This window comes from Berghia stephanieae, chromosome 10 (genome assembly GCF_034508935.2).
Source record: "Berghia stephanieae isolate SIO BIC M18660-M18661 chromosome 10, UCSD_Bste_1.3, whole genome shotgun sequence".
In the NCBI taxonomy this organism is placed as follows: Eukaryota; Metazoa; Mollusca; class Gastropoda; order Nudibranchia; family Aeolidiidae; genus Berghia; species Berghia stephanieae.
This window is the reverse complement of record NC_088369.1, coordinates 35,150,993-35,158,492: the sequence shown is the minus strand read 5'-3', so window position 1 is coordinate 35,158,492 and position 7,500 is coordinate 35,150,993. Positions and strand designations below refer to the sequence as shown.

The 7,500-nt window shown below is 31.9% G+C and overlaps 1 protein-coding gene across 1 annotated transcript in view; it reads right to left on the bottom strand.

The window, feature by feature from the left end:
• Positions 1-7,500, bottom strand: part of LOC144981042 (uncharacterized) — a 94,288-nt gene that overhangs the window by 32,755 nt on the left and 54,033 nt on the right. The window lies entirely within an intron of this gene.

Genomic DNA, 7,500 nt, shown 5'->3' with positions numbered 1-7,500 from the left:
ATAAATTGTTGGCATCATCATCCTAAAATATGGTATTCATTTTCCTCAATAAAACATACAAACTCAACACAAGTCTGATATTTCTGGCTATAGATTCAATATTCAACATCTTAACCAACCCGACTTAATACCGTTTTGAAGGCGAAGGGTCACATATATTGCTGGAAGCGGACGCATTCAAAGTATCATAAAAGCGTGGCTTAACTCTCTCCTTACCAGCCATTTTCAGGATTTCCCCCAAAACTTCACACCCAACTAACACAAAAATATATATTTTATCACTCAAACACAATAGCAGTCAGTTCTTGCCATACATAATATCTTTAGCAAAAGCATGCTCTACAACACACTGTTCATCTTATTTAAATTTTATGATGTACAAAAGAAATTTGAATAAGAAAAATGTTGGTTGTATCGTAACGAATGTGATGATTTTCCTGTAGTTGGTAAGGAGAGTGTTAAGGTAAAGCGTGGCTCAGCGGTACGGTCTTGCTTCGTACCCAAAAGGTACCGAGTTCGACTACCCGCCTCGTTGTGTGGCCTTGAGCAAGTCACCGCGCCCCTGGCCCACTTTGCGGCGCTGCACTGCGGCTGACGCCAGGGTTATTCCGGTCTTCCCTTGGGATAGACCCTAAAGACAAATTTCCCCTTGGGGATGAATAATAAAGGGAGTTTTATTTATTTATTTATCTATTTATTTATTTATTTATTTATTTATTTATTTATTTTATAACACATTTCTAGAAATAGTGTGGAGCGCTTTCAGAATGACAGTGTTCTCAATAAAGCGTGAAAGCTTGACCAGATTTTTTATTGTTTATGATAAATTCAATGTTAGCATCTCTATAAAAGGAACGATATTGACGTCACTCATCTCTTCGTTTTTATTTATAGATAGTCTTATGCACTTGGCTAAGAAGCTCACAACATTGCCATCCGGAAGTATAACGGACCAACACACAAAACTATGTGTAACTTTGAACGTTTATAGTCTGGTTAATACAGTTTTGTGAGAAATCATAAACGCGAATGGCAAAAAACAATTTTTAAAAAGACCTCAGTGACGTCATCTTCATTCTATCTAATCTATAGACAGCAATTTCGGTGATTAATTCTAATTGAATTATGTCAAAGAGACTATAAGTGCCCAAGGTTATACATTAGCTTTGTTTGTCGGTACATTACATCTGGCGAATGTTGTGAGTACTTTACCTAAATTGCTCTTTGTTATTATTTATAGACAGCCATTTTGGTGATCGATTCTTATTGAATTATATCAAAGAGACTATAAACGTCCAAGGTTACACATAGATTTTTGTGCGCAGGTAGGTTACATCTGGCGGATGTTGTGAGTATTTTACCTAAATAGCATCAATATGAGAGCAAGCAAAGCATCAATCTTGAACTTTTGAGTGATGAAGATCTCCCACATCGTTTCCCACTTCATGGGTTTATTGTTGACTGGTAAAAATATCTTTATATAGCTTGATGAAATTATGATAAAAGGAATGTCAATTATGATAAATAATATTTGGGGTAAAGTAAAACAGTTGTCCCAAGTTGTAATGAAAAAGCAATTTCAGAGAAGGAGAAATAATGTGGTGTTTAGGATAGCAGAGAGAGAGAGAGAGAGAGAGAGAGATAGATAGATATATATATATATATATATATATATATATATATATATATATAGAGAGAGAGAGAGAGAGAGAGAGATGGAGTGAGAGAGAGAGAGAGAGAGAGAGAGAGAGAGAGAGAGAGAGAGATGGGAAGGTAAAATGTCGATTATAATAAATGCTATTGGGTCTCGATTATAAACAGTTCAAGGAATTGCAGAGAAGGAGAAATAATGGTAGGGTAGAGGATAGCAGAGAGAGAGAGAGAGAGAGAGAGAGAGAGAGAGAGAGCGTGAAGAAGGTGGAAGCAGGGAGAGAGAAATATAGGGAGAAAGAAAGAAAAAGAAAGAGAGATAGAAAGAGAGAGAGAGAGAGAGAGAGAGAGAGAGAGAGAGAGAGAAAGAGAGAGAGAGAGAGAGAGAGATTGTCGATTATAACTAATGATTTTTGCTTTAAAGTATAAACAGATATTTCAAGTAATGAAAGAGCCATTGGGGAGAAAAAGAGAATGGCTGAGATAGAGGAAAGGGGAGAAAGTGAAGAGAAGATTGAGAGAGAGAGAGGGAGAGAGAGAGAGAGAGAGAGAGAGATTATTATTTTTTGTGGATTGCATGCACTTTTTCGAAGACAGCATGGCTTAGCTGTACGCTCTTTGCCTTGTAACTACAAGGAACCAGGTGCAAATCCCATAATCTGTCGTGCTGTGTTTTTCAGCAAGTCGATACGTCGCAACTCACTCATGGGACCGCTCTTCTTTCTTCAACCCAGTTGGTTCTTATCACTCTAAAAAAAAATCATCCTATGGACTAAATCAACAAAATAGGGAATGAGATTAGCGGAAGAGTAGCGTCCCTCGATTGGACGTCACCTTATAGAGAGAACGTCATTTGGTTTTGCGCATGTGTCTCAAGCCGCTTTCGCCGGAAGCGAAGACGAGAGACGCAAGCGCACAACCAGCATGACATTCTCTCTCTAATACCTTTTCCGCCGTGAAGTCCAATCAAGGGACGCTACTCTTCCGCTAATCTCATTCCCTATAGAAATAAATAAATAAATAAATGGTTTCTTAGAACTTTGGTACAGTTTTTAAAAGCCTTGGCCCACCGACCACCATGCCAAATTTACTCACGGCAAAAAATGAGTAACGCCTTTGGTACTCATTCTATTCTTAAAAATGTGACTCACCAACTCTGCCAGAAAATACGCCCGCAAGTTAGCATGATGATAGCAAACAGCTGTCTTACACTTTGTTTATATTCATTGCAAACAATTTGTTAGACAAAGGTAAATTTCCATGAAATTAAATTACTATATTGAAACATCATGATCTGAGCCCTCCGAATACAATATAGTATTTAAATGACTCGCGATATGGTTTTTAATCTTTCCACCTCATCCTCCTCCTCCTCTTCTTCTTCTTCTTCTTCTTCTTCTTCTTCTTCTTCTTCTTCTTCTTCTTCTTCTTCTTCTTCTTCTTCTTCTTCTTCTTCTTCTTCTTCTTCTTCTTCTTCTTCTTCTTCTTCTTCTTCTTCTTCTTCTTCTTCTTCTTCTTCTTCTTCTTCTTCTTCTTCTTCTTCTTCTTCTTCTTCTTCTTCTTCTTCTTCTTCTTCTTCTTCTTCTTCTTCTTCTTCTTCTTCTTCTTCTTCTTCTTCTACTTCTTCTTCTTTGTGTGTCAAGGTGTCAAGACGTCTTTCTATCTGCTGTGGTGTTATCGTGCATATTATCCTATATTTCTCAAGTAATTTTTGTTGTCTTGGATTGAAATTTATATTGGTCTGTTCGTCTCATTTCCCTTTATCTTATTATTATTATTATTATTATTATTATTATTATTATTATTTTATTATTATTATTATTATTATTATTATTATTATTATTATTATTATTATTATTATTAGTATTATTATTATTATTATTATTATTATTATTATTATTATTATTATTATTATTATTATTATTATTATTATTATTATTATTATTACTATTATTGTAAGTATTGGTGGTATTACAATGTTGTATTTTTATGATTATTTATGGTATCATTTTATGCTTTGGTTTCATGTACCTTTTTTTCTCACTTTCATGTCTGTTGTCATCAAATTGTATGGATTATTGATTAAAATAAAAGTTATTTTTGTTTGTCTTATTTTGACTATGGAACTGATACTTATCATAGCAGACCTGCCTACTTGAAATAGGAAAATGTAATAAGTAGTTTTCAGGGTAAATAACATCGTAGACATTTTAACTACCCTTAAAAACCACCAGTTTGTCCTTATAATGCGTGGGGGAAAAATATTAACTCTATGTGATAGCTCTGGCACCAGAACTTCGTTTTCAAGAAATGACATTTAATTAAAAAACCTTTATTATATCCAGCCCGGGATTTAGCCGTAGTACTACGGGAATTTTCGTGGTAGCGAGGAGGTCTGTTGTGATAGGTATCAATAATTTTTTATTTTTTAAAAAAAATTTTTAATGAGAAAAACTGATTGGAAATGTAAAAGTGATGGTAATAGTGGTAGTGATAATGGTAATGGTGGTGGTGGTAACGGTGATGATTGGGGTGTAGGGATGATGGTAATATTATTATTGTTATTATTATTGATATTCTTGTTGTTGTTGTTTTTGTTCTTCTTCTTCTTCTTCTTCTTCTTCTTCTTCTTCTTCTTCTTCTTCTTCTTCTTCTTCTTCTTCTTCTTCTTCTTCTTCTTCTTCTTCTTCTTCTTCTTCTTCTTCTTCTTCTCCTCCTTCTTCTTCTTCTTCTTCTTCTTCTTCTTCTTCTTCTTCTTCTTCTTCTTCTTCTTCTTCTTCTTCTTATTATTATTATTATTATTATTTTTATTATTATTATTATTATTATTATTGTTATTATTATTATTATTATTATTATTATTATTATTATTATTATTATTATATTATTATTATTATTATTATCATTATTATTATTATTTTTATTATTATTATTATTATTTATTATTATTATCATTTATTATTATTATTATTATTATTATTATTATTATTATTATTATTATTATTATTATTATTATTATTATTATTATTATTATTATCATTATTGAACGTATTGATGTTATTACGATTGTTGTATTTTTGTGTGGTGTATCAGTTTATTTTTTGGTTCCATTTACCTTTTTTTTTTTTCCACTTCATGTATGTTGGCATCAAATTGTTGATTTATTGGCGAAAGCCTAAGATTGAATAAACTTTGAAACTTTGAAACTCTCTCTTCTCTCTTCTTCTTCTTCTTCTTCTCTTCTTCTTCTTCTTCTTCTTCTTCTTCTTTTCCTTCTTCTTCTTCTTCTTCTTCTTCTTCTTCTTCTTCTTCTTCTTCTTCTTCTTCTTCTTCTTCTTCTTCTTCTTCTTCTTCTTCTTCTTCTTCTTCTTCTTTCTTCTTCTTCTTCTTTCTTCTTCTTCTTCTTCTTCTTCTTCTTCTTCTTCTTCTTCTTCTTCTCTTCTTCTTCTTCTTCTTCTTCTTCTTCTTTCTTCTTCTTCTTCTTCTTCTTTTTCTTCTTCTTCTTCTTCTTCTTCTTCTTCTTCTTCTTCTTCTTCTTCTTCTTCTTCTTTTCTTCTTCTTCTTCTTCTTCTTCTTCTTCTTCTTCTCTTCTTCTTCTTCTTCTTCTTCTTCTTCTTCTTCTTCTTCTTCTTCTTTCTTCTTCTTCTTCTTCTTCTTCTTCTCTTCTCTTCTTCTTCTTCTTCTATTCTTCTTCTCTCTCTCTTCTCATCTCTTCCTTCTTCTATCTACTTCTCTTCTATCTCTCCTTACTTCTTCTTCTTCTTCTTCTACTTCTCTTCTTCTTCTTCTTACTTATTATTATTATATTATTTATATTATTATTATTATATATTATATTACTTATATTATTATATTATTTTATTATTATTATTATTATTATTATTATATTATTCTTTATCTTCATTATATTATTCATTTTTATTCATTTTTTATTATCATTTATTTATCTATTACTTATTTATTATTATTACTTATTTTATTATTCATTCTTATTTATTCATTATTATCTATTTTCTATTATTATTATTATTATTATTTATTCATTATTGAACGTATTGATGTTATTCGATTGTTGTTATTTTGCTGTTGTATCAGTTTATTTTTTGTTCCTTTACCTTTTTTTTTTTTCCACTTCATGTATTTGGCATCAATTTTTGATTTATTTGCGAAGCCTAATTGTACTTCTTTACCTCTCTCACTTCTCTATCTTCTTCTCTTCTTCTTCTTCTCTTCTCTTCTTTCTTCTTCTCGTCTTCTTTCTTCTTCTTCTTCTTTCTTTTCCTTCTTCTTCTTCTTCTTCTTCCTTCTCTCTCTTCTCTTCTTCTTCTTCTTCTTCTATCTTCTCTTCTTCTTCTTCTCTTCTTCTTCTTCTTCTTCTTCTTCTTTCTTCTCTTTCTTCTTCTTCTTCTTCTTTCTTCTTCTTCTTCTTCTTTTCTTCTTCTTCTTCTTCTTCTTCTTCTCTTCTCTTCTTCTTCTTCTTCTTCTTCTCTTCTTCTTCTTCTTCTTCTTCTTCTCTTCTTCTTCTTCTTCTTCTTCTTCTTCTTCTTCTTCTTTCTTCTTCTTCTTCTCTTCTCTTCTTCTTCTCTTCTTCTTCTTCTTCTTCTTCTTCTTCTTCTTCTTCTTCTTCTCTCTTCTTCTCTTCTTCTTTCTTCTTCTTCTTCTTCTTCTTCTTCTTCTTCTCTTCTTCTTCTCTTCTTCTTCTTCTTCTTCTTCTTCTTCTCTTCTTCTTCTTCTTCTTCTTCTTCTTTTCTTCTTTCTTCTTCTTCTTCTTCCTTCTTCTTCTTCTTCTTCTTCTCTTCTTCTTCATTCTTCTTCTTCTTTCTTCTTCTTCTTCTTCTCTTCTTTCTTCTTCTTCTTCTTCTTCTTCTTTCTTCTTCTTTCTTCTTTTCTTCTTCTTCTTTCTCTTACTTTTCTTCTTTTCTTCTTTTCTTCTTTTCTTCTTCTTCTTCTCTTCTTCTTTTCTTCTTCTTCTTCTTCTTCTTCTCTTCTTCTTCTTCTTCTTCTTCTTCTTCTTTTCTTCTTCTCTTCTTCTCTTCTTCTTCTTCTTCTTCTTCTTTCTATCTTACTTCATTTCTTTTCTTCTACTTCTTCTTCTTCTTCTTCTTCTATTCTTCTCTTTTCTTCTTCTTCTTCTTTCTTCTTCTTTTCTTCTTTTTTTCATTCTCTTTCTTCTTCTTTTCTCTTCTTTCATTCTTCATTTCTTCCTTCTTCTTCTTCTTCTCTTCTTCTTCTTCTTCTTCTTCTTCTTCTTCTTCTTCTTCTTCTTCTTTTCTATCTCTTTCTCTTCTATCTTCTTCTTCTTCTTTCTTCTTCTTTTCTTCTTCTTCTTCTTTTCTCTTCTTCTCTTTTTCTTCTTTCTTCTTTCTTCTCTATCTTCTTCTTCTTCTCTTCTTCTCTTTTTCTTCTTCTTCTTCTTCTTCTTCTTCTCTTCTTCTTCTCTCTCTTCTTCTTCTTCTTTCTTCTTCTTCCTCTTCTTCTTCTCTCTTTCTTCTTCTTCTTCTTCTTCTTCTTCTCTTCTTCTTCTTCTTCTTATTCTTCTTCTTCTTCTTCTTCTTCTTCTTCTTCTTCTTCTCTTCTCTTCTTCTTCTTCTTCTTCTTCTTCTTCTTCTTCTTCTTCTTCTTCTTCTTCTTCTTCTTTCTCTCTTCTTCTTCTTCTTCTTCTTTCTTCTTCTTCTTCTTCTTCTTCTTCTTCTTCTTCTTCTTCTTCTTCTTCTTCTTCTTCTTCTTCTCTTCTTCTTCTCTTCTTCTTCTTCTTCTCTTCTTTCTTCTTCTTCTTCTTCTTCTTCTTCTTTCTTCTTCTTCTTCTTCTTCTTCTTCTTCTTCTTCTTCTTCTTCTTCTTCTTTCTTCTT